This window comes from Lissotriton helveticus, chromosome 9, assembly GCF_964261635.1.
Source record: "Lissotriton helveticus chromosome 9, aLisHel1.1, whole genome shotgun sequence".
In the NCBI taxonomy this organism is placed as follows: domain Eukaryota; kingdom Metazoa; phylum Chordata; class Amphibia; order Caudata; family Salamandridae; genus Lissotriton; species Lissotriton helveticus.
In genome coordinates, this window is record NC_136070.1 from 246,148,708 (window position 1) to 246,173,800 (window position 25,093).

Genomic DNA, 25,093 nt, shown 5'->3' on the forward strand with positions numbered 1-25,093 from the left:
GGCATTGGCGATCTGGTTCGGAAGCTGGCCCTGGTTCTTGGCATAGCTGGTCCCGGAGGGGCTACTGGATGCTGGCTCATCGGATTTGCCTTGAGTCGCCATCCAGAAAGACAGCACCATGCAGTTGTTAGGGGTGTGATGCTCCACTGTTGCAGGGGAGGAGCAATCCGTTCTCTCATCGCCTTGCTTGGCATCCCCTGGGTCGCAGTAGACTGTGTCAGACACAATGCTAACTGACTTGATTCAGATCTAGTCCTACTGTTGAGCTTATATTTAGCTCTTCAGTGATACTTGCAGGTGGGCAGGGGGAGTGTTTGCTATGGGGCTTCTGCTGCTTGTGTATTGTTTGCTGCCCTCTGGGAGAGATCGGGACACATGCTGGATGCCTGACGTTTGCTTTATGTGATCTTCTTTGTGTGTATGGTGGAAGGGTTCCTACTCCGAAATGGGTTGACATTATAATGACTGAGGCATGGCGGTGCCTAAGTCCCATTCCAAATCACCCCTCCTGGAGAATAGGGTGCTTTTGCTGATGTATGTGGTCAGGAGGAGAGTCGTGTGTATGAGGTTCTATCCCTGTTGGACCTGGCACTCAAACTGGGTGGGCAAGTGTAGGCCTTTTGTTGCACTTTGTTTGTCCAGGGGAGGGGGCATTCTCTTTTGTGGACCTGATGTGTAAAATGAGTTGCCGCAGCTTGTGGGGTGGCATAGGGGGTCCTGAGGCATAGGGGATGAATACAGTCTTTGCACATGGAATATCTGCGGACTGGGGTCCTATACTAAGCAGCACAGGGTGCTCTCCTGAAATCAGCATAGCTTGTCTACAGGAGACGCACTTGGATGATGCAGATGCAGAGAGGGTGGCTAAAAAGTGGCGGGGACCGGTCTTCCATGCCTCCTTCTCTGCATATGCTAGGGGTGTGTTGGTTTGGGTGACATTGGGTATACCGTTCTCTCTTGCCTATGCAGAGGCTGATGTCGAGCACAGGTATGTTCTACTACAGGGTGTGCTTGATGGGAAGGCCGTGTCCCTGCTCAATACCTTTGCTCCAAATATGGATGAGCTGCACTTCTTTTACAGGTTACAGGACTAGGGCTAGGCAGTGAACTCCGGTCCACTGGTGGAGTTTTGGCGCTCCACTTGGAGCTCAATGTTTGGCAAAAAAAAACTCCTCCAGCCGCTGGTGGAGCAGAGTACACCATCCCTGGCGCACTCAACTGAATCGATAAGTGCATGCAGTGCTCACTCTGTACTCTCAGATATCCATTCCTCAGGACAATCGCAGCGCCGGCTCAGGGGTGTGCTCTTAATGGTCCTACCCAGATCCAGCCTACTTAGGACAGGCCCAGCTCACTTCATCTCATGTGACTTAATCAGGTGACAGTCACGAGTGGACTGGAGGCCAATCAGCAAAGCTGGATCGTGCAGCTGGCTAGTGCTGGGCGGCTGGCCGAGCACTGAGAGTTTACTCCGAGTTCGGAGAGAATGGTCCTAGTGGAGAGGAAGTATAACACTAGAGGAGAACATGGAGGTAGCGCTGAGCGGAGGAGAAAGTGTGGAGAGTACAGCGCTCGTTATCCTGCTTCTGCCTCGTTCCTGGTGTCCTTGTACACCACGGTGGCCGGGCCTGATTTTATTCCTTCTTCAGCCTCCGGTGTGCCTACTGCTCCGGGGCCACTGTGTACCCAGCACTGGACCGCGCCAAAAAGCCAAGCCAGTGCCATCCTTCTGCATCCCCATTACCATGCGGAGATGTAACTGAGGGCCTACAGCCGGGCACCTCGCACCTGCAGGCCTCTTCCTCTCCGGTGCAGCCCATGCCCGTGTGGGCTGTCACCGCCTACCATCAACACCCCCGTCTGCAGGGTACTACGCAATGGGCTGCTCAGCACAGCCTGCCTTGGCCAGCAAAGTCCTCAAGCATTGTGTCTGCAGGGTTCAACCCCAAAATGAAAGAGAAGGCGACACTCTGAGTAAGTCTGGGTTCTCGTCCCCACCCCCCCACACACACTTCCATTAATCATAGTGTGCAGGTGACACCATGTTTATGGTTCTGTGACTTGAAAGACTTCTGGGGGGGGGGGAAAGTAGCTGTTCGCATCCTGATAAGCTTCCCTTATTTACAGCATTCTTCCGAGACTGACATTAACTGCTTTGATCAAGGACATCTTTTTCTTTTCTGCATTTTGGAGATACTTGTGTATGAATTCATACACTGCCCAAATCATACTACATCCTATCACCTTGAAAAGATGTATAAAAAGAGCTTCCGGCAATAATAGGATCAGTATCGTTTTCCCTTCCCTTTAAAACTCGAGGAGTTTGTTATATTAGTGGTTCGGAGTCAGCATTGTTACCTAATTTGACATCCCCAGTGTTTTAGTGTGTCCTAGTGTCCACTCCCGGGCAAGGATCATCCAAACAACATATGATTAGGACCGGGCGGCAATACATATGCTTTCCGCCGCACGCGGAAGTAAGCAGAATTTCACTGTGTTTTTAGAAAGCTGTAAGTAGAACTCTGCGAGCTTCGCCCTCCCCTATAAAGGACTTGGTCAGTCACGATGCTGATGCGCCCCTGTAGTGGTTAGGTGACTTGAATTGTGATTGACCGGGAACCCTGATAGATTGCCACCCCGGGCGGGCGCAAAACCCTGCATGTAATTGCCCTGAGTGTGGTGATGCATAGGCTAGCTGATGCTTGGTGTTTACTTCACCGGTCCCTGAAGGCATGTGCACGCCCTTACAACACACACAGTAGATTGGATAGGGTGTCTGTGGTTGGTGTCCCCCTCGCTGAGCAGGTGACTGTATCGTATTTAGCTAGGTTGGGGTCTGATATCTACCCTGTTTATTGTATGCTGAAGTGGGTGGGGGCTGCGGCACAGAGACCAGCGTGGAGATGCCCGGTGTAGGTCCTGTCTGATATGGTGGGTAAGGAGGCGATGTATCGGGCGTTGACCGAATACATGGAGCCTAACTAGGGCATAATCGCTTGTAGGATCACCGAGTGGAGGCTATGAAGGCAGTGTTGTGGGGACAGTGTCTGGGGCTGATATGCGGGCTGCGAACTTCATACGGCAAAGACTAGTGGAATGGAATGGAAGGGAATAGGATTTGTAGAGCGCATGGTTACCCGTAGGCGTCCCAGCGCTGAGAGAAGAATTTTGACTAGTCTGGCCAGTATGCTCGAGCAGGAGTTGTCTAGTCCAAACTCAGAGAAGAGATGAATACATAGCGAATACATGGGACAGATTGGACAAGTATGCACTGAAGCAGCATAGTCAGAGATTACATCAAGAGGACGATACGTTTGGCAGGTTTCTTGCCTGGATTATGCACACGGAGGCAGCCATTACCTCCATTATCCGATTTGTTCACAGCAGAGGGTTCGACAGTGACCTTAGGGCGGACATTGTGACCACTTTTCAATGCACCATGGAGGGGGTGCACCAGGGAAATCCTCCTATTACAACTGACCGGATTTGGGCTTTCCTTGGCTGCTTAGAGCTTCCAAGGAGTCGATGCGGTGATGGCTGATAAGTTGAACTCGGACCGTGCTTTGGGTGAATTGTGCATGGTGCTTCCGGATGCTCCAAGTCGGAAGTCTAAGGCTCCTGGGGTGACAGGTTCCTGGCGTAGTTGTACCAGGAGTTCTCTGCTGCCCTGACACAGGGGCTTCTCAAGGTTGTCCTGGAAGCTAACAAGAAAGAGTATACAGGTTGCTTACCATGAAAAACACGGACCTTAAAGTTTTGTGTAAACTCTTGTCCAACTGCCTTAACCCGGTGATGAGGGACCTAGTGCATGAGGACCAGTGCAGGTTTATCCCTAATTGTAGTACATGGATGAATCTGAGTGACTGACACATGTGCTTCATGAACAGGCGAGGAAATGTTGATGGTCTTAATTAACTTGGAAAAGGCTTTCAACCGTGTGGATTGGGGTACCTGCTCAAGGTCCTACAGGTCATTAGGTTGGAGCAGCAGTTTTGGACTTGGGTCCAGTTACTTTATACAGGCCCCAGTGTTAGGGTCCGGATGGGGCGGTTTCGATCAAACAGTAGGGAATTGGGTAGGGGGCCTCAGGAGGCTGCCCACTGCCTCCTCTCTTATTTGCCATGGTGATTGAGCCTTTGGCATGTTGGGGCCCTCATTGACCTGTGTGTCGGGATGACCTTTGGTGTCTCCGCTGTATAAACTATGGTGGCAGATGTCGCTGGTCAGACTGAATGCTCCCACTGGCATGGGAGGATGATCTAGGCGCTCCCCTGTCAGATGCAGACTGGGCCTGTGTTGCTCACTTCAAACTGATCCAATTTAATTTCCTCCATCCCACCTATGTGACGCCGCTAGCTTTGTGCTGGTTGTCATCTGCGTGTTCACGCTGTGTGTTTTGGTGGCAGATTCCTGCATATTTCCTGGGGTTACCCACAGATGAAGGCCATTTGGGTTTGGGTGGTTGTCAAGCTCACACATACCAATCTTTGTGGGGAACCCTTACTCTGTAGTTCTGTTTATTGGGGAACATTTGTAGGCCCAGGCGCCGTAAGATGACCTAAGTATTAACAGCTGGCGCTGTTGGCCTGGCGGTGGGTGGCTATCCTATGGATAGGGCAGCGTGCCCCATCGAAGCAACACTGGAATAGGAATGTGGCAGACTGGTGTTTGGTGGAGAAACTCCTTATGAAGCACAGTAGACGGGAGACGAAGCTTTTGGACGAGCTAGATGCCTAGGTGGCCCTGGGGTAAAGATTTGCAGCCCCTGGAGATCTGCCTTTAAGTGGGGAGAGCACCCACATGGAAAGTTAGAGGTCCTTTTGCCCTTTGCATTAGGCTGTGAATGGATGTGCACTATGGATGTTTCACTGTCATGTCACTTGGCAAGTGCCTCCTGCGTATCTATTATTGTTATTGTTAACACATGGAATATCCCTTCATGGGTGCTCGCTATGTACTGTGACCATTGTTGTAAGAGCTGCGCTGATGGCTGTCGTTGAGGACTTGAAACTGAATAAATAAAGGTGTTTTTCAAAACTTTTTGCCATTGTGCCCAGGAGAGGAGTTTATAGCATCTTCAGACTTTTGAGTAGGATTGTGATTTCCTGGCCAATACTATGGTTTCCAAGGTTGAAAATGTGGTGTGGGCATGGGTCTGTGGGAGCTCGCGAGTGGATGGGTTTCATGGTGGAGGTGGTGCTCTGAGTGGAGAGGATGTTCCAGGTGGTCAGTGTGTGGTTCGTGTCCGTTACAGTGGTGGCTGTTGAGGAAGCCCTTAGGTGTGGTTTGGGGTTCGAAGATTCTGCATATGGTTGCTATCTTGTCTGTGTTCATTTCACACCAGGCATGTCTGTTCTTCAATTAGTAAATTCTCTGTGGGTGTGACACTTTATACGATGAGCTGTGTGGCTGATGACACCACTCTCTCGGTGTGTACACTTAAAATAGAATAAAGGCCTAGCTTTTGGGGTCCTTTGATAATGTGGCCTTAAGGGCTTAATACTTGAACACATCTTTCCTTAGGCTCTATTCCAGGTTACACCTTACCAATGGCTGTTGCAGTTTTTTTGCTTTTTTCAAATCATTGCTCAGCTTTTAAAATGGCAGCATCTTGGTTCGTCTTCTGCTGGGCTTGTAGTGAGGAAGTGAAGGTACATTACAACACCTTTTCAAGAACAGTAAACCTCAAACACACATACCCTCCTTTTCTTTTGGTATATTTTATCTTCACAAACACCATTTAATCCGTATACAAACTTCTCTCCCCTTCATTCTCTGTGTCACACACACAGTCTCTACTACTCTCTAACAACTCACACAAACACTCTTACCGTTTCAAAATTACTTTCAAAATATTCAGTACAGTTCTCAGCACTATCTAATCTATATACCACATAATTCCAAAACACAAATGCATTAAACACCACACAAATCCAGTACACAACTAGCAATTACAATAAAAACAAAATACCTCTCATATACCTCACACGCCCACTACCCCAATTCCACTATCCCCTCACACCACGCCATCAAATTCCATCTCCAAAATAACTACTGACCCTTGCTACCTTCCTATAAATACTAAAGCTAAATTCAAATCCATTTCTCACCACTACCACCCTCTAATTAACGTTTCCATTTTTTCTCTTTCTCTTTCTCTTTCACCTCTTTCGGCACAGTTTCATAACCAATAATTTTCTAAAAATGAGCACCTCTAGCACACACTGCCAGACTCTGCTTTCTGTGTCTTCTATTTACACAAACACTGCCTCTTTATAAGTCTTCAACATTTCCTACCCTTCTTTCACACACACTTTCTCTACTATTCTCTCCAGTGTTCACTCACCACTTTATACACAAACTACCTATCCCTCTCCGTATTACTTTCAATATATTCTTGACAATTCTCACCAATATCTATTCACAATACTACATAATGTCAAAACACAAATACCTTAAATCCCACAGTTTCACCCCACACAATTCCACAACTAACAATTCCAATAAAAACAACATATCACTACAAGCAACATACATCCACTCCACTGCAAACAAACATACGTAGAAAACATGATCATTTACAATATCAAAAGCTCTAACTTTCACAAATGCGATACTGATTGCATAGCAAAATCTTGTCAGTTATTTACTATCTTGAACATTAACATGAATCTTCACTATGACTTTCTGGAACACTGTGAAGGGAGGATTCATACTTATTTCGGAATACCCGATGGTTCTTTACCATCACAGCCAACATAAAGAATAATATTGGTTTACTTGAACATGTTGTGGATATCCAAAAATGGATTAACGCAAATTGACTTTCCCTAATTGCTAATAAATGCAAGGTTCAATTTTGTGACTTGAGAACTTATTGCTGCAATTGAAACATTATTAGACCAAATGTGTTCTTGTACCACAGTGACTTGTGGTATGGCAAAGGGCATTGGATTTCAGAAAGCGTGCTCCTCAGTAGATGGAAATGACTGGGCTAAGGTAGCCTAGACTAGACCACAAGAGTGTCTGGCCCCACTCTAAGGGCTGTTCCAGTAGGGTCCTCTTGCTGTTTGCCCAACAGTGAGATTGACTTGCTTTTTGGTATGTTCACCAAACTGCAGAAGCAAATGAGATCATTCCTCCAAGTAGAGCACACTTTTGTCTCACCTTGGAACTTATTGTCTTCCTTCTCCTGTACGGTTGTCTGGAACACATTTTTGAACAAATGTATTGGATTTTCATACGAAACGAGCTTTTGTACGTTCACAAGCAGCACATAATTCATCCAGTTAGAAATGGAGAGTTGTGGTCTGTTGGAGAGAGACTCCTACATATAGCCCTTCAGGCTGTTTATTCGTTTACTTTTAACTGATCTAAAATAGAGCTGTTTCTGTACTCTGAGCATTTCTAGTGCACCTTCTTAACTAGCTTTCCCAGCATTCCTATAACTTCTCTGAATCATAACCTCTGTTACCCTGCCTACGCATGAAGTAATCTCTCAGCAAGGACTCCACGGTGGGTACGTTTCCATGCCTTCTTGTCCTAGCTGTAGCGAGTAGAAGTACTATGGACAGAAACGTTTGTCATTTTATTTTTCTTAGTATTTTAGAATCTGACCCAGTTGACATGCATTTTATGGTTTCAACCCTCATCTGCCCTTCGCAACCATGGATGATTTCACTGTTTCACCCAAATAGCTCTCTATGTACGTGTACCGTTATTTCGTATAAATAAAATTTCTCGTCAATATCTGCAACGTGGATACATTCGTAGGACATCTGCCTTTTCTGCCTAGTCACTCTTGATTTTGTTCCTTTTTCTGGTTCCTATTTTTTTTACAAGTTATTAGACTCCATACTGCTGTCCCCTGCTCATTATATATGATCTGACCACTAAAACCTGGAGAAATCATCCAATCCCCGATTGGCGTAGTGAGCTTTTTTATAAGGCCAAAGTTTGATGCATAAATACACCCATTGTACGAAAAGATAACTGTTACTGTGGACTGCAGCACTCAGTGTGCCATTAGCTGTGTGACAAACGAAAACATAACTTCAGGACTACCATTGTAGTCTGACTGCTGTAATGTAAAATGTTCAGTCTGACATGTTTAAAAATAACTCTTTTTTTGACTGGCAAACTTTCATTCAAAATATTATTAAAGGTACCAATTTGTAAGCATTTAGATAAGAAGTGAGGGTGCATGGTATTTAGAAGTACATCAGGTAGAAAATGCATGCCCCCAATGTCCCTACCATGACAAGGCCCACAAGGTTATTTTCAGTCTGGCAGATCTTGCTATGTCAAACTCGACCACAGATTAAAACACTAATGCTGTATCTCTGAGATGAGACCAGCTAGAAAAAATAATTAAATCAATCATTTTATTAGTCATTAAAAATCCAATTCATTGGTAGTTGTGTTTTTAATAAATAATAAGGAAAAGTAACTTTTTAAAAAGTTACCTTTGACCTGTCAGAAGCCTAATTAGCATACACCTTTGCCAGCTGTCATCCTGTGCTCAACCTTAAATAGGTGAGATACCTACCTCACCGGAGCAAACAGCCAGTTGAACCGAGTGGGCAGAGCTGATTCCTCTGAACTCCACGAAATATTCAGACTGGTAGTTGTGGACATCATGTGACACCACATGGTCAATTCCTGCTTTACAGGTCAGGTGAGCCACATGTTACACTTGGGGCTCACTTGAAAGGGAGAGAACAGGATGCCACAACAATTCTTGGATATCAACTGTCTGAAGAACTGTGCTTTTGTCTCGCCAGACTTCTATCTCTGCATTTGTTGTGGGCACAGTGACTGCTTAAACCTGGAATTTTGTATAGGTTGTGGGAGGACACTAGGATCATCATAGTACACTCCGTACTCTCACCCCAGCCTCGTAGCCCACAAAGACTTATGCTAGCTCAGATGACTTGACACATGACATTTTGGGCCTGTTTGCAGTAAGGCAAATCTGAACCACTGCAAAGGTGGGTAGGGTTACCCCCATAAACTACTGCCCCACTGGTTAGGGAGGAGCCAGGAGTCATGCCCACCCACTTGCTAGTTCCAGGCAGAAATGTGCCACCCCCAGGCACTCTTCAAAATCTTTTCTGGCTCTGCGGAAGACTAAAAGGACTGGCCCTGCTATCTGTGACTTGAAAGGAGCCCTGAAGAACTGCACCTGCTCCCTCTTGTAACCAGGACAAAGAGATGGACTCCCAAGAGCCAGTTGGCTGGGGAACTATGTTGCTACAGGGAGACAACAAGCAGCAAGAGGCTTTTTTCTGAAAGTACCTAGTTGACCAGTGGCAAATAGACCTGGATTGGACCATACTGTGATCCTCCGTCTGACACCATGTGAGTCTCTAAGCACCTCACCTGAGGTCGGGGGACGTTTAGAAGTGTACTTCTGTGGTACATTGGGATTTAAAAGACTAAGTCAGAAGGTAAAATCTTTTTTTATAGGACAAACCTGGTTGGTCTATCTCACCTGTGCTCCATTGCGGTCAGCCTGAAATCGCTCCTAGGTCCCGGTCTACAGTGACCACTCACGATCATTTGCAGCTAGCGTTCCTTGACACTGTTTCTACTTAGAGCTTTGAAAATTCATATTTCCAGATCCCTTTTTCGGATTTTTCTTCTTTTGCTCATTTTATTCACTAAATTTGACTCTATTTTTCTACTTTGGATTGGGATTTTTATTGTTTTGCATTTTGACTTTATTAGTGGTTTAGCTTTACACATTTCCCAAAGTGAAGCCTGCTTTCTCTCCTATAGCTATCCCGCTATTGAGCACATTTTAAATTAATGACTTTGAGGGTCCACCATGACAAGAGTTTTGATTATTCCTTAAGGTGAGTTGTCACCCATCCTAAATAATAATCCTATTTCTTACGACATTCCTCCTTATGTTGTGTGTTTGAATATTGGTGCAGTGCAAGTATGATTAGCACATTAACATACTCAAGTTTAGTTTTAAATCTATTTATTATCAAACATCAAAAGAAAAGAATCACCTACCACAGAACATCTTAAAACCCCTTTAGCCCTTATGTCCCGTTCAGCAAAATAGACTGACCACTGCAAGATAAATTATAAATGAACAGTTCTGTGGCTAAGTAAAATACAAGAGCAATCTCTGGTTTACTAAAACCCAGTGGGGCGAGGGAAAGCAGATAGGTCAGAGAAAGATCAGTACAACAACATTGTTCAAAGGAAAACTGCCTCCTATGCTTCCTAGAGAAGGTCCAACTGACTGACTGACTTTATATTGGTTGGCTACTCCAGACAGTGTGCCCCAGGGCTAAATCCAGTCTAGGTCACAGTTGCGTAGACCACATTAGGCTAGAGCAGATACACCTTGAGGACCTTGAGGACCTTCCTAAAAGGGATTTCTTGAGAGATGCTCTTCAAAGCAAAAGGCAGCAAAGTCCATTCTCTACAAGCCAAACCAGAAAAGGAATGCCCATCACATCTTGTCCAGCCCGGCAGTAATTAATGTGTGGACAGCTGTTAATGAACACACAAAGGAAGTAGATCTAAATATTGTTTTATTGAACGCAATTCACTAAAGCAAACCCCAGCTACTGAGCGTTCCTGGGAGTGGAAAAACAATCTTGTCAATTCTGACTGCATAATTTCTGACTACTGAAGCAGGAGGAGGCAGAAACTTCTTCTGCCAACCATTAGTCACCCACTGCTCTTTCACAGGCCTGAAGAGAAGAATCTCGTTTTTATCCATATTGCACTCTTAATGTCTCTTTTAGCCGGATAAAAGCATTTACTAGGCATGACTGAACGGTGGAACCTATGTCAGTTGACTTTGAGTCGAACGTCAAGTATATCTCTGTGTGTCTTCTGCCTAGAAGATGTTGATCACCCCAAAAGATTTAATAAGTTTGGCACGGGCACACTCCAAACCCCTCCTCCATCCCCTTCTTCTGAACTATACTCCTTAATTTAGTGGGCACCAAGAGAGCATCACTGCCATTGTGTGCTGCGTTTCAGTGCAGACTTGTAAGCAGGCCCTATGGAAAGATTGTGGAGCGTCTTGGATGTTACCATCAAAGCTATTCCCCAAAGGCAGTGCCCTGACCAGCACACTGTGCCACCTGACATAGTCACCAGCATTGGCAGTCTGTTTTCCCACGACGAGCAGCAGGGGCACTGATAACTCCTCGGCCATCTTGAATCCCAGATGGCTCAATAACTGTACAGGTTTGGCTCTTGTTACAGGACACTTTATTAAGACTGTGCCCTGGTTGTTTCTTTATATTATAGCTCCTCCACAAGGTCTGCTTCCCAGTTTCACTATCTTAAATTGGGACTTGTTTGCATTCTGAGCTCTCTATTTTGCTACAATAGCATTATTTTCCCACTAGATGCCACATCTTCATTCATTTTCGCTAAACCTTGTGACTTTAAAGGTGGTGACTATATTACCCAGAAGAGTAATGCAATTCAAGCATTATCAGCCAAATCTGGCTTGAGGGGTTTACTTTCTTTTTATTTATTTTTTTGTTTTTGTTTACCCAAAAGGTTGTATTTAACTTTTTCCAAGACTATTTGCTGCCTGCTTTTTTCCTCATTAGTATCATCTCTTAAAGCAAAGAAATGTTTGCCCAATTTAAAATATAGAAAACTATTCAAATTGGTCCAACACCAATCTAACAAACTGGCAAAAACCTCTAAAGAAACCCCTAAATTTTTGACATCTTGCGAGGAATTTTCTTCATTCTTCTCTGACAAGATCATTGCCCTAGGAAATGAACTCGGATCTGCCACTCTCTCCCAAACCCCTCCGACTCTGCCCCCGCTCTCTGTGTTGTCCCCTCAGGCATCACCCAAAAACCAAGCGCATTGGTACAACTTCAAAGGCTATGACAAACACTCAGTCTCAAATTCTATCCTCCCTTAACCCGAGCAACCACTTCAATGACCTTCTCCCCTTAAACTGCTTAGCCGCTGCCTCTCAGGCTATCATCCTTTCTTGGACTGCAATTATCAATGCCTCCCTCCTTCAAGGATCGATACCGGACTCTCTCTAAGCCTGCCAAGTCATCCCCATCCTAAAACAAGCATTTGCAATGCAATAGGTCTCGCATTTACGCGAGTTTAAGCTATTGGGATTGTAAATGACAATGCCTTTTATTTATGTTTTGGTTTTAAAACATAAATAAAAGGCATTGTCATTTACAATGTCAATAGCTTAAGTTCACGTTAATGCGAGACCTAGTGCATTGCAAATGCTTGTTGTATGTGGTGGCTGCCACTGGATGTGAGAGATAGAAACGCAGTTTACGGTTTTCATTAAGCTGGAGCTTTGAGCAGCTCTGAAATATAGATCTTTTCAGCAAGTGTATTAAACACCAAAGTTATGTTACTGTTATTATCCATTGAAAAATGATGGGCACCTTCAGCAGGTGCATTAACCGTGTGAGATATTTTAAAATGCAGCTTGTTTATGATAAACTAACCCAGTATAGATTTACTGTCACATCTGTCCTTGATGCGATTTCTTTTTGGCAGAGTTTTTTTTTTTTTTAAGCATAACTGTGTGAGTTGACTCACTCGTATTCCACTGCCTTTTTATGCGGCATCATCACCCCCAGGCATTTTATCGGATCTCGAAGAACTGTTTCCCATTTTAAGCCCAGAGCCACAACCTGCTCACTTTGCTGTAACCTGTAATATAAATGAGCAACGCTGCTTTGCAGAGTCACTGCGACATAAACTCTGTACCCTGCGATTCCATGGATTTCTAATCTGTATGTTCTGGTGAAGCTCCCTACGCACTGCGTGGGTGAAAGGAAGCACTTATAGAGCCGTCATTGGGAGATGAGGACGTAAGAGATGTTCGCACTGTTCTTGGCTGCACGATCTCAGAGCACGGCGTGCTGGGATCCCGTATAGTCACACCCCCTGCTTGTCTCTCCTCCCTCTAGTTTGTTTTCGGTTTCTTTTCGCGCGGGCATCCTGGCCCCTGCAGCTGCCCTGTGCCCTGTGCCCTGTGCCCTGTGCCCTGTGCCCTGTGCCCTGTGCCCTGTGCCCTGTGCATGGAGGAGAGAGCGCGGCGCCGGGCTGCACGGAGCCAGGACCCAGCGGAGGGGCGCACCCGGGCCAGGGTGCGGGACTCCAGTGGCCCCTCGTCTAGGGAGGCGGGCAGGAGCCCGCGGGAAGGCCGCGCAGGAGTTAGGGACTCGAGTGACCCCTTCTCGAAGAAAGGAGACAGGGGCAGGAGTCCCAGGAAAGGCAGCGCCCGAGGGAGGGAGGGAGTCGAGTGACCCCGTCCCCGCAGGGGGCCAGAGGAGGGCCGCACCAGGGACTCGAGCGATCCCCACCCCACCCCAGGGCAGGGGACAGAGGCCCGGGGGAGAGCCGGCCTGCGGCCCGGCACCCGGTCGGTTCATTCAGGGAGGTCGGTCGGACCCGGGCTCGTAATGAGCCCTTATCCCGGGTCAGTGGCTGTGTCCCGGGGGCAGGCCGCGCTGGGGCCCTCGGCGACCCACCCTTCAGGGAAGGATGGAGGGCCCCTGTTGGAGGGCGTGCAGAGACCACCGGCGAACCCCTCTCCAAGGCAGGAGGCTATGCTGGGACCCCCACTGATTCCCTCTTTAGAGAGGGAGCCAGAGTCCCCAGGGATGGGAGCTGGGCCCCCGAAAGTAGGCGGGCATCCTCTGATCCCATGCCTGGGGAGGGAAGCCGGGCCCCCGGGGTAGGGCATAGAGTAAGTCTGCCTATGGACCCCCCGAACATTTCCATGGGGAGGGCGATCGAACACCCGGTGCTGGCCCAGCTGGAGAGAGAGGGGACAGCCCCCCAGGACCGCAACTGGATGTGAGTTCAGATCGTTTTGATCCACTCTTGGTGCTTTACTCCCCAAAGGTGCCGTTGCCTTTTCCCGAGGTACGTGCCTTCAACAACTTGGCCGAATACGAAAGTTTTCAGCGCCGGGGTGGGGTACCCAGGGCCCGGGCAACAGGGACTGTCAAGCCGCGCAAAGGCAAGAAACCTCCTCCGGATCCTGAGCGAGTCCAGCGCCTCAAGAACCTGATTGTCTGCGAGGACACGAAGCCCCAGCCCCCCAGGAAGGGACACCGGGGCCCCAAGAATGTGCTCACCAGGATGCCATGTGAGTGTTTGTTTTGTTAGTATGTGGGAGCACTTAATCTCCCTTCAGTGTATTTTCTTTTCTTATTATAGGTGCATTCTGACATCAGAACGTGCCTATAATAAGAAAACAAGACATCCAACGTGGGGGGGGGGGGCAGTGGCGGCGTGTGTATGCGTGCATGTCTGTGTCTGTGTGTGTGTGTGTGCGTGCATGCAGAGGGGTGGGGGCTGGCTGTGTCGGTGTGTGTGCGCCGGAGTTCGTCTGCGCAAGCGCGGCTCAGACGCGCGCTCCCGCGGTCAAAACTGAGAGTGCAAAAGCGCGCGTCTGAGTCGTGTCCACATTCCCAAATACGGACAACATTAGTTGTCGAAGCGACCGCAATCAATGCTTCGCATTGAATGCAGGTCGTGCTTAGACCTAAAAACTATGCTGGATCCTGCTTCCCCTGACAACTACAGACCTATATCCAATATCCCACTTCTTGCTGGAGAAATGTATCCAACAGCAGCTGAGCCAACACATCACCAACTTCCACCTACTGGGCGACTTCCAATCCGGGTTCAGACCTGGTCACAGCACTGAAACCACCCTCCTCCACATTGTGGATGATGCTCTCCTAGCGCTTGACCAAGGTAAAACTGGCCTCCTAATCCTCCTAGACCTTTCCTCTGCTTTCGATACGGTCAACCATGAAAAACTTCTTGAACACCTCAAAATCAGGATGGGACTGGATTGCCCTGTTCTTGAATGGTTCAGGTCCTTCCACCAGAATCGCTCTCAGAGATTGCTAATCAACAGCAACCTATCCGCTCCCTCCCCGATCATGGTTTGAGTCCCCCCCAAGGATCAACTCTGTCCCCACCCTCTTCAATCTCTACCTTGAACTGCTTTCAGAAGTATTACGCACCGCCACTATCTCCTACCCCATGTATGCTGACGACACCCAGATCTACATAAAAATCTCTTCACCCAAGGACATTCTTTCCCTGAATGAGGCCTTGAAGCGGACTGTCCATTGGCTCACCTCTAACCAGCTCAATCTTAACGCTAAACAAACGGAATACCTTCTAATCTCCCCACCTAAAACCAACCCTGACATCCAGGAATCGATCAAGGCGATCTCAGTGCTCAACTGCCCGCCAACCATAGTGGACTCTGCTAAATCCCTTGGAATTACCCTAGTCTGCTGATTGAACATGCGTAGCCACATTAACTTGATGGCCACATTAACTTGATAGCCAAAACAGCCAGATATCACCTGAGCTACCTACGAAACCTTAAACCTTTCCTCGACACTTCTGACCTGAAAATGGCAATCCAGGCTTTAGTCATCTCCAGACTGGAATATGGATGCTCTACCCTCGCAGGTCTTCCCAAGACCTCCCTGGCACCTTTAAAAGTCTGCCTCAGTACTGCCGCCAGACTCTTAACCGGCTCAAAGAAATTTGACCACATATCACCTCACCTTAAAGCTCTCAACTGGCTTCCTTTCGAAGCCAGAATCCAACTTCAAGCTGGCGTGCATCACTCACAAGGCACTATACTCTAACTCACCGGCATTCCTCGCCCAAAAACTTGTAGTATCCGGAGGAACCAGTAAATCCCATTCCGCCAGAGACCTCTTGCTCCAACCTGCACTCATGCGGAAAAAAACCTATAATTGGGCCTTCTCAGGGGCCACACCAAGAATTTGGAACCCTCTACTGCTGCCAGCTGTACAATTCCGTCCCAGGCACGCTTCAAAATGGAGGCCAAAGCTTTCCTTATGGGTAAATTTCTCTCCCAACACTTCATCACAATCTCCTTAGTGACTTTGTGCTAACTCACTGAGGCTCTCCAGGTGTCCGGATGACACCCATCTGGCACCTCTCTGCATCCCACCCTGGATCTGATACCGCCTGTCTCTTGCAATATGTATCTACCTTTTTTATCTTAACTGTTTCCATTATATGTTATTCCTTATGTACCCTCCCCCTCTAAGTTCCCTTGTACACTACTTGCCTTTCCTGTAAAGCGCTCTGATACCCTTACGGGTTTGGTTCGCGCTCTATAAAACTCTAAATAAATAGAAAAGCACTAAACTTTTTGTATTGTTTTGCTCAATCCACACAAAAAAAATGTAAGTACTTTTCTGGAAGAAAGAAGACGAAAACATTGAGCAAGCAAAACATCTGGATGGCCTGTTTTGTGTACCAAATTGGGAACGGACAAGAAAAGTTACATATGAAGAATTGTAAATCACTTGACACGTTAAAGCAGATATGTCTGCCTCTTGTGAAGTTTCAATTTTTGGCCACCGCCAGATGGGCCACTGTTTCTCTGTTCACTCTTTGTCTAACCATGGTTGAAAATTGTTGTGAAGAGAAAAGTATGATTTAGAAGTAGTCTCCTTAAGTTCTTGCATAGATCTTGGTGTGGTTCAGTCTTCAGATCCTTCTCCTGTACATTATAATGTTGTACTTAGGACATGATGAACATATAAGGGCATACAGTCTGTGACAACCTTTCTGTTAATCTTCTCAAAGATTCCTCATGTTCCTCAAGATTCCTCATCTTCCTCCCCTCTTCTGAAGATTGCTGTGTTCGCCAGTAATGTTGTTCTCAAATTCTTTGCTGTTAGTACTGTGATTTTTCCCAGGTGTTGCATTCATGGAGTAGTGTCATTCTCATCAGTGACGTTGATGACTTTGTGAATAATGCTCCTTGCGCTCTACCTAGTGCCTGGTTAGTGAACTACTGTAGCCCGGCCTTATGCCTAGGGATAATTAGTTTCAAGATAAGGAATTCGTAGAAAGATCAAGTATCGATGGAACAGAAGATGTTGAAGGTAAACAACTTATGACGTGACTATTGAAAAATGAAGGGGTATTCTGAGCTTTGCTCGGGGCAGTCAAGAAACTCATTGCTGAGGATACGTTTGCTTCCAGTCAGACTTCATGGGTACATTGCATCTTGCATATTTTGTTTTTTGACACTGGTTTTTAGGTCTAGCCTGAGTAAGGACGAATGTTGTCTCTTGCGAAGTTCAATTGTTTCTGAAAAAAATAAGTCTAAAAAGACACTTTTAGTAAGCCCATTACTTGCCAAAGGTTGGCTTCATTGTCACCATGTTCTTTCTTTCACTGGTGAGCCTGTATCTGTCTCACTTAGTCTCCCTGTGTTTATCTTCCCTAGAGCATGGACCAAGTAATGATTGATTTCTTGATTAGTGTTCTTCTGCGCTGCTTGTGCTCGGATTGTGATACTTGTTTTGGGGTTTTGCTTGCAAGACAACTTGAAGCTCACACTTCCTTGTGTTTCCAAGAGCTGAATGCAACGCAAACCATTAGAAATAACAAAACTTTGTGGCATGTGACGAACTTCCGAAACCTACATTTTGGCCTCTGTTGCTTTTATTGATCATGAAGCTGTAAACAAACTCCTTTAGTTTAAGACTTGCCAATGTGCGTTTCTGATGAACATTTGCAGCTGTCACTTTTATTTAGTTGTGGTTGCCCCTTATATAATTTAGAGGATGTTTTATTCTTCCTTAAACGTGGTAATTTCTAAAGGTTTCTCTTTCACCTTTACCTCTACCAACCTTTACTTCCCTTATATTCACCCCTGAACCCACCTTCACCTCAGAAGTTTCCCCCTCAGACAGGACACATCCCCACCCCTTCCTTAAACACTTTCCTTTATTCACCCTCACTCCCCTAAATGTTTTGGGGACACTTGGATGGCTAATGTCCTTCAATATGTTTGACACTGTTGCCTCTTTGAGAGTTTGCCTCCCCTCTCCCCCACCGCACCTCATACTTTAGACCTCATCTGACACCAAAGCATGCGCTGTTGCTTCTGAAACATTTTATGCAGGACTTGGGGCCTGCCTTTGCTTACCACTGTTAAGCTTTGTCACTCTCTTTTCCTTGCTTCTCTTTGGTCAGTGAGTGCTAGCTTCACTTCCTCTTTCTGTTTGTCCCTACCCTGGAGCATGGCCTGAGTACTGCTTCCTTTGCCCATTCCACTGCTCACCACTTTCAGAGGTACTTTTTTTCCTGTTACCTGCACCCACTTCCTCTCTTGCATTGCTGTTTGCCCTGCAAAGTGTTGTTGTTTGTCTGAACTGCCCCTCCCCGCTGTTTTCTTGCCCTGTCCACCCCCTCACCAGTTCCCATTTCATTGCTTGCCCTCTCCTGCCATGGAAAAAAAGCGCCCAAAAGTCACGCCAACTGGTTTCAAGATGCTCCTAAGATGCAAATGGCGCTGTGTTCCCTGCTCTGCATGGTCTTTTCGGTGCGGTCTCTATTTGGGGCTAACAAGGTAAACCTCAGCTTCAGCTCAGACGTTGCTAGCTTCACTTCCTCTTTCTGTTTGTCCCTACCCTGGAGCATGGCCTGAGTACTGCTTCCTTTGCCCATTCCACTGCTCACCACTTTCAGAGGTACTTTTTTTCCTGTTACCTGCACCCACTTCCTCTCTTGCATTGCTGCTTGCCCTGCAAAGTGTTGTTGTTTGTCTGAACTGCCCCTCCCCGCTGTTTTCTTGCCCTGTCCACCCCCTCACCAGTTCCCATTTCATTGCTTGCCCTCTCCTGCCATGGAAAAAAAGCGCCCAAAAGTCACGCCAACTGGTTTCAAGATGCTCCTAAGATGCAAATGGCGCTGTGTTCCCTGCTCTGCATGGTCTTTTCGGTGCGGTCTCTATTTGGGGCTAACAAGGTAAACTTCAGCTTCAGCTCAGACGTAAGATAATTTATAATGTTTTTGTGATAGCAGAGAATTCTGTACTAAGAAAATGGATCACTGCCTCTTGTGGTCAGCGATAGAAAAAAAATGCACTATGATGCAGCTAACTTTCAGCCATGCTGCACAGTAATTGCACTGCTGTACGACATGGCTGAAATAAATTATCTGATAGATACATCTAGCTGTGAATTCCTTACTTTAGAATTTTCCCCAAGCACCAGACTGGATCTGGAAATGTTTCCAGCAGAACCTCTACACGCCGGTTGAGGGTGTCGTGCAACTCCATGGTGATGTCGTCCACCGTGTGGCGTCAGCTGAGTCCATATAAGCCCTTCCCCGGCATGCTGTCGGTTTCTTCTTTTCTGCGCTACGACGCGGATGCAGAGAAGCTGTTCCTCTGGCCGTTTTTTGGCCTACTACGATGTTTTTTTGTCTGGTACAGTGTGGCTTTTTTCTATGCCTTCTGGTTTTAAACCTTGTGGGTCTTGTGCTCGACGGATGATGTTCCTGTCAGCTTGGTTGTCAAAATCCTCTGAATCTTGCCGATCTCGGTCTCCTTCCCAATCAGCGGCCCCTTCAAGAACCCATTCCTATAGACGTCTCTCGCCGTTGACATCCCGCAATAAGTAGGGTCATAAACAGTAAAGTTGAGGCATTCCCTGGCTTTGTTGTCTCGTGGCGTGGTTTTCCACGGCCCCTTATGTTCTCAAGTTGAGAATCCTGTGCAAAAGACTCTCCCACGCCTCCCTGCCTTTCCATGGAGTCGGGTTACTGTAAACCAGATGAGACTATTGTGCTCTCCATGCCATCTTTGCGTTTTCACCTTCCCCTGGCATGCCTTCGGGCCAGAAGGAGGTGACTGGGGCTTTGACTGTGCCCACGTCGGCGGGTTCACCCTCGGCTGCATTTAGGCCCTTATACACATAGATGCCGGTGCACAGCCCTTCGAGGTTTACACCAGCGGTGCCGATAGACTCTGAATTGGCACCGGTGCATGATAGAAATGCTTCATGGGATTTTAAGAGATTGCTGCCCTTGCACACCAATCTATACCAGATGCTTGAAAATATTTCTTGAAATGTGGGGTTGCTAGACTACCTTCTTTAATTGGTATTTGTAAGGTTTCTAGCTTGATACGAGGGTTTTTTTACCTTACCAAATGAAATGCTACATTTGGTCAATTTTTTTGAAAATAGAATTTCCGGGGGACTTTTATAATAACTTAAGAGAAGATATAAATAAAGAGGTAAAATCATCATTTCAATTGGAGCTATTCTCCCACTGATAGTAAGTGGATATAACTGCCATTGCGATTGTAATGTCTGAGCTTTTGCCATTGTAGGTAGATAGTTAAGTTGATAAAGATCAGAAAAGTAGTGTGAGATAAAAATACCCTAGTATCTGATAGGACACACGGCTTGCTCCTGATGTTGCATTTCACTAGATATCACGGAGATGGAGGCATTGAACAGCAAGATTTCTGATTTTGACTGGTTTATTCTAGATTACCCCAGTTCGGAAAAGGCTTGAATTCTATCAAAATTTATCTGGATGTTATATTCCTCAGCATTTACATACAGGATCAAGTCATCCGCAAATAATTTTAAGTTTGGGAGCACCGTGAACTGGGGGTTCAATTTTAGAATCTTGACAACGAGGTAAGGCTAGCGTTTGATGAATATTCTAAAAAGAATCTAAGAGATCGGACAGCCTTGGCGAGTGCCCAGACTAATTGAGATTCTCCTTTTCGAGTGAGAGTTAATCATGACCCTAGCTTGCGCTTGAGTATATAAATTGCCCAAACACACTTCTTGATGGAAAAAATAAAACTCTAAATAAATAAAATAAATAAATAAGAATCTCCCAATGCACTACATCAAATGCTTTTTTCAGCATCTATCATAATGATAAACTTCTTGATGTTATTATTAGGAAAGAAATCTATGGCTTGGAGTAGAAAGTTGGTGTTTGCCGAGATAGTCCTTCCAGGTTGAAATCCACATTGATCGATATTGACTATTTCTTGTGCCAAAGGTGTTATTCTGAGGCAATTATTCTGGCCAAGATTTTGTAATCCCTCCTTAGCAGGCTAATGGGTGATATGAGCCAGGGTGATCCAGGGGTTTGCCTTTTTTTTTTTTTTTTTTTTAAAAAGCGAATGATTACCGCCTCTGAGAAACTGAAAGGAATTTCACAACTTTCTAAAATCTCATTAAAGAGTGACCAGGAAAGGAGTCTGCTGCGGGCCAAAGATTTTATATATCTCTGCTGGTAGGCCATTGTTCCCCCAGGTTTTCGCATTAGAGGAGTTCTTAATCGCTTCTAATATCTCTTTAATAGTAGTGGGAACAGCTGCCCCCTGCAGCTGTTCTTAACTGAGAACTGGTATATCAATGTCATCCAAGAATGTATTTATTACCTCTGACCTGGTGACTGATGGGGATATATAGAGGTTCATATAATGGGTTAGAAAGCCTTTCTCAGTCTCAGCTGATTGATATAGCATGTAGCCACTGTCTCCATCATAGACTGATTGTGGAGTTGTTTTTGTCTCCTTTTCACCAAACATGCAAGAAGTCATCCAGCCTGCTCACTTTCTTCATATAGTTGCTGAAAGCTTGCGTTCTGATTGAAAATTGTCTGGCCAAAATAATGTTCTTTCAGGGCTTGTCTAGCTTTGCTTCATTTTTGCACCAGAATTTTACACATCCCCCCGCCCCCAAGATGGACCCGAGTGGCGTGGTTGAACTTTACCTACAGATCTCGCTCTTTTTCCCTTTTCAGCTTTAGTACTTGAGCTTTGAAGGCAATGGCCTCTCCACGTATGAAGGGCTTGCAGGCTTCCCAAACAGCAAAAGAGGGAACTAACCCAATATTCCTCTTTAAGAATTCTGTCAAATTCGAATTCATGGCTGCCACCCAACCTTTATTGGTTGTTAAAGATTTATCAAGAGATCACCTTGGCCCTTCTGGTTGCTCAAATTTAGTGTTCAATTCAATAAATGGGACTGAGTGGTCAGAAAAGGGATTGGACCATACACCTGAATTCTTCCTGGTCCATTGAAAGGAGACCAGAACGAAGTCAATCCGGAGGCCGTATTATATCTTTTAGAGAAACGGGTGAACTCCTGGGAGTGAGGATTATCCAGTCACCATGGATCAACTAAAGGTAGATCTTTGGTCATTTTAGCTAGAAACCTTGATGCCTCTGGTTTGTTATATGCCTTATGGATTTGGGATGAGTCCAATCTAATGTCCTGAAGAATGTTGAAATCTCCCCCTATCAGGAACCAGACCGAGCAGTCCCGCAATGCTCCATACAGCTCACGTAATGCTGCTATAATCATCTTCAATAAGGCCATAAAAGCTTGCTAAATAAATACATGGAGTTCCTAATACCATTTTGAGAATAATCCATCTGGCCTTAGCATCTCTAAAAACCTCTAAGGTTTGTCCTTTGAATGTCTGCGCTATTAGAATCGACATCCCTTAATAGCTGTTCCAGCGGAGGCATAAAATGCTTGAGGGATACCTTTCGGCATTTTGGGCGACTTGCATTGGGCATTAAGATGCGTCTCCTGGAAGAGAATACATTGAACTTGAGCTGCCAGAAGCCATTTATTTATTGTTATTTAAGAAGCTTGTAAAGCGTGCAACTACCACAAAGGGTTACCCCGCGCTATAGGGGGACAGTAGCGCAGCACAAAAAGAGGAATATCTAAGAAGGCGGGGTTTAATTAGAGGTGCTAAAGAGTATAGTTTTTAAGTTCTTACAGAACTGGAGCAGTGAGTTACTGGATCTGAGAGCAATCAGCAGAGAATTCCAGAGTTTAGGGCCCAGCACAGAAAAGGAGTGCCCCTTAAGACGAGCTCCGAGAAACCTGGGCACAGAAAACCGTGCAAAGTTGGCTGATCTCAGCGCCCGGTGGGGACATTCGGAGGCACCAGTGCTTGGATATAAGAAGGAGCAAGACTGCGTCTAGTACGAAACATATAACCCAAGGCCTTGGATTTAATCTGTTTGTCAACCCTCAGCCAATACAGTCTCGGAAGCAAGGGAGAGACGGAAGAAAATCTCAGCAGCCGAAAGAGAAGGCGGGCTGCCGCATTTTTGATGATCTGCAAGCGACCGATCAAAGCTTTGTCAGCACCCAGATACATTCCCATAATCCAATCTGGATGTTACCAGAGCTTGCAGCTCTGTTCTCTGTGAACTTAGAGGGATCAGCCAGAATATTTTCTTAAGCCATTTCAGAATGGAAAAACAGGAGGCTGTAAGCCTGGAGACCTTTGGTGTCAAGGAGAGATTTTTTAGCGATAATGAAACCGAGATTATTGACTTTATCCACCGGTACAGGCAAAGGTTGTTTCCCAGGATCAGGACTTCGGTTTGATCGCCATTGAGTTTGAGGGCGTTCTGTTCATCCAGGATGCGACATTAGCCAAGCCTTGCCTGAGAGGGGAAGGATCTTTGTTTTGAGCATCGATAGTGAAAAAATAATCTGAGAATCATCCACGTACGAGAACACAGTGAGACGCGATTCTTCAATCACATCCATCAAGGGGTGCAGATAGATGTTAAACAAAGGGCTTAAAATGAACCCCAGCGGAACCCCCGAGGTCAGTGTTGTAGTGGCAGTGTTGTTAGCTGAAAAGACCTGAAAAGTTCAATCCTTCAGAAAGGAGGATAAAAACTTCAAAGCAGTGCCGGCAATGCCTAAAGCCTCCAGTCTATCCAAGAGAATGGACTGTGAGATCGTATTGAAGACTGCACTTCAATGTAAGAGGATAAGGGCGACTGTCCCACCAGAATCGAGTTCTTGCCTCAAAAATTCTGTGACTCCGAGTAGGGCGGATTTGTTGCTGAAACCTGCCCTAAACCCAGACTGGTATGGGTGCAGCACATTGGAAGTGGCCACAAAGGAGGAGAGGTGCGTATGAACATGTTTTTCCAAAGTTTTGGGGGGGAAAACGAGAGAAGCTAAATTGGCCTGAAGTTAGACCAGCACTGATGGTCAATGTCCTTCTTGAGCAGAGGGAGTATCAAGGCATGCTTCCAGTTCTGAAGTACCACACCTGTGACCAAGGAGGGATTAAAGAGCTCAAACAGTACCCTGAGGGCTGCCTCCTCAAGTAATCGGAGTTTTGATGGTGGGAGGGGGTCAAGCAGGGAACCGGACTTAATAGTAGCCAATAAGGTTTGCAATTGTACGAGGTCCAAAAGAGGCCACGCATTAGTTCTCAAGGATGTGTCCGACTTCACTATGTGCTGACCGTCCCCAAGCCATTCTATAATGGAATTTAATTTAACCTAATTGCTAGCACCATTGATGTTGCATGATGCTATTTTAATGACATTGTACCCCATCATAGCACATAAGAAAGGAATTCCATTGCGCGATAGATAACAATAACCCCTAGCATCTAGTGGGTTGTAGCTCTCATTTTTTGAGTTTTACATATACAAAATCTTGTGGGTGGCAAACTTGCCAACCTGATAAGAAGATCCTACAAAGCACGTTCTAACTGTGTTTTCACCCACTCACCTCTTGTGCCCCCCATCGCTACATCTACTTATGCCACCTGCTCCCAAGGCCCCACCCATCCTAGGCCCCCTTCTGGATTGATCCTCCTCCCCCTCTCCCCCTGAGTGCTTTGACATGGCAGTCTGAACCCTCCGCCAGAAAGGGTACACCCTGGATGGTCACTAACTGCCCCTTTATCAATGTTGCATTTATAACTAATGCATAAAATGCTGATAGAGCCATTTTCATACAGCTACTTTAGTTCAAATGCAATGTACACCTACACGCAGCCACTCACACTCTGTTGATCCCTGAAAAGTTTATACATTCATGCTTGAATTTTTTAGTGGCTACCGTTTCTTGACCAGCGGTTGTTGGATTTTGTTTAATCGAATACAAGACTTTTCTGGCCAAGTCGACAGAGTGGAAAATCTGTACGTGCCCCTGATGGAGAACCTTGAGTTTTGAATGCCGCACAATGCCCTCTGGGCCCCATGGCGCTTCATATTACCAATAAGGCCAAAAAACTCTTTACGCCGACGTGACGCTACAATAGACATGTCCGAAAATATTCAGAATGAAAAGTTGTCGGATGTGGTAAATGATTTCTGCCTTATAGCGCATGATAGGATTTGCTCTTTTACATGAAAGTCCCCAAAATTTACGAGGATCGTTCTAGGATATTTGGCATTAGTGGGGCGGGCAGTAGGTACCCGATGGGCACA

The 25,093-nt window shown here is 46.0% G+C and overlaps 1 protein-coding gene and 1 pseudogene across 1 annotated transcript in view; both read left to right on the plus strand.

Moving 5' to 3' along the window:
- MAPK1IP1L (mitogen-activated protein kinase 1 interacting protein 1 like) overlaps positions 1–25,093 on the plus strand; it is a 118,064-nt gene that overhangs the window by 20,184 nt on the left and 72,787 nt on the right. The gene's annotated exons all lie outside the window — the stretch shown is intronic.
- Positions 13,059–14,154, plus strand: LOC144782543 (uncharacterized; annotated as a pseudogene).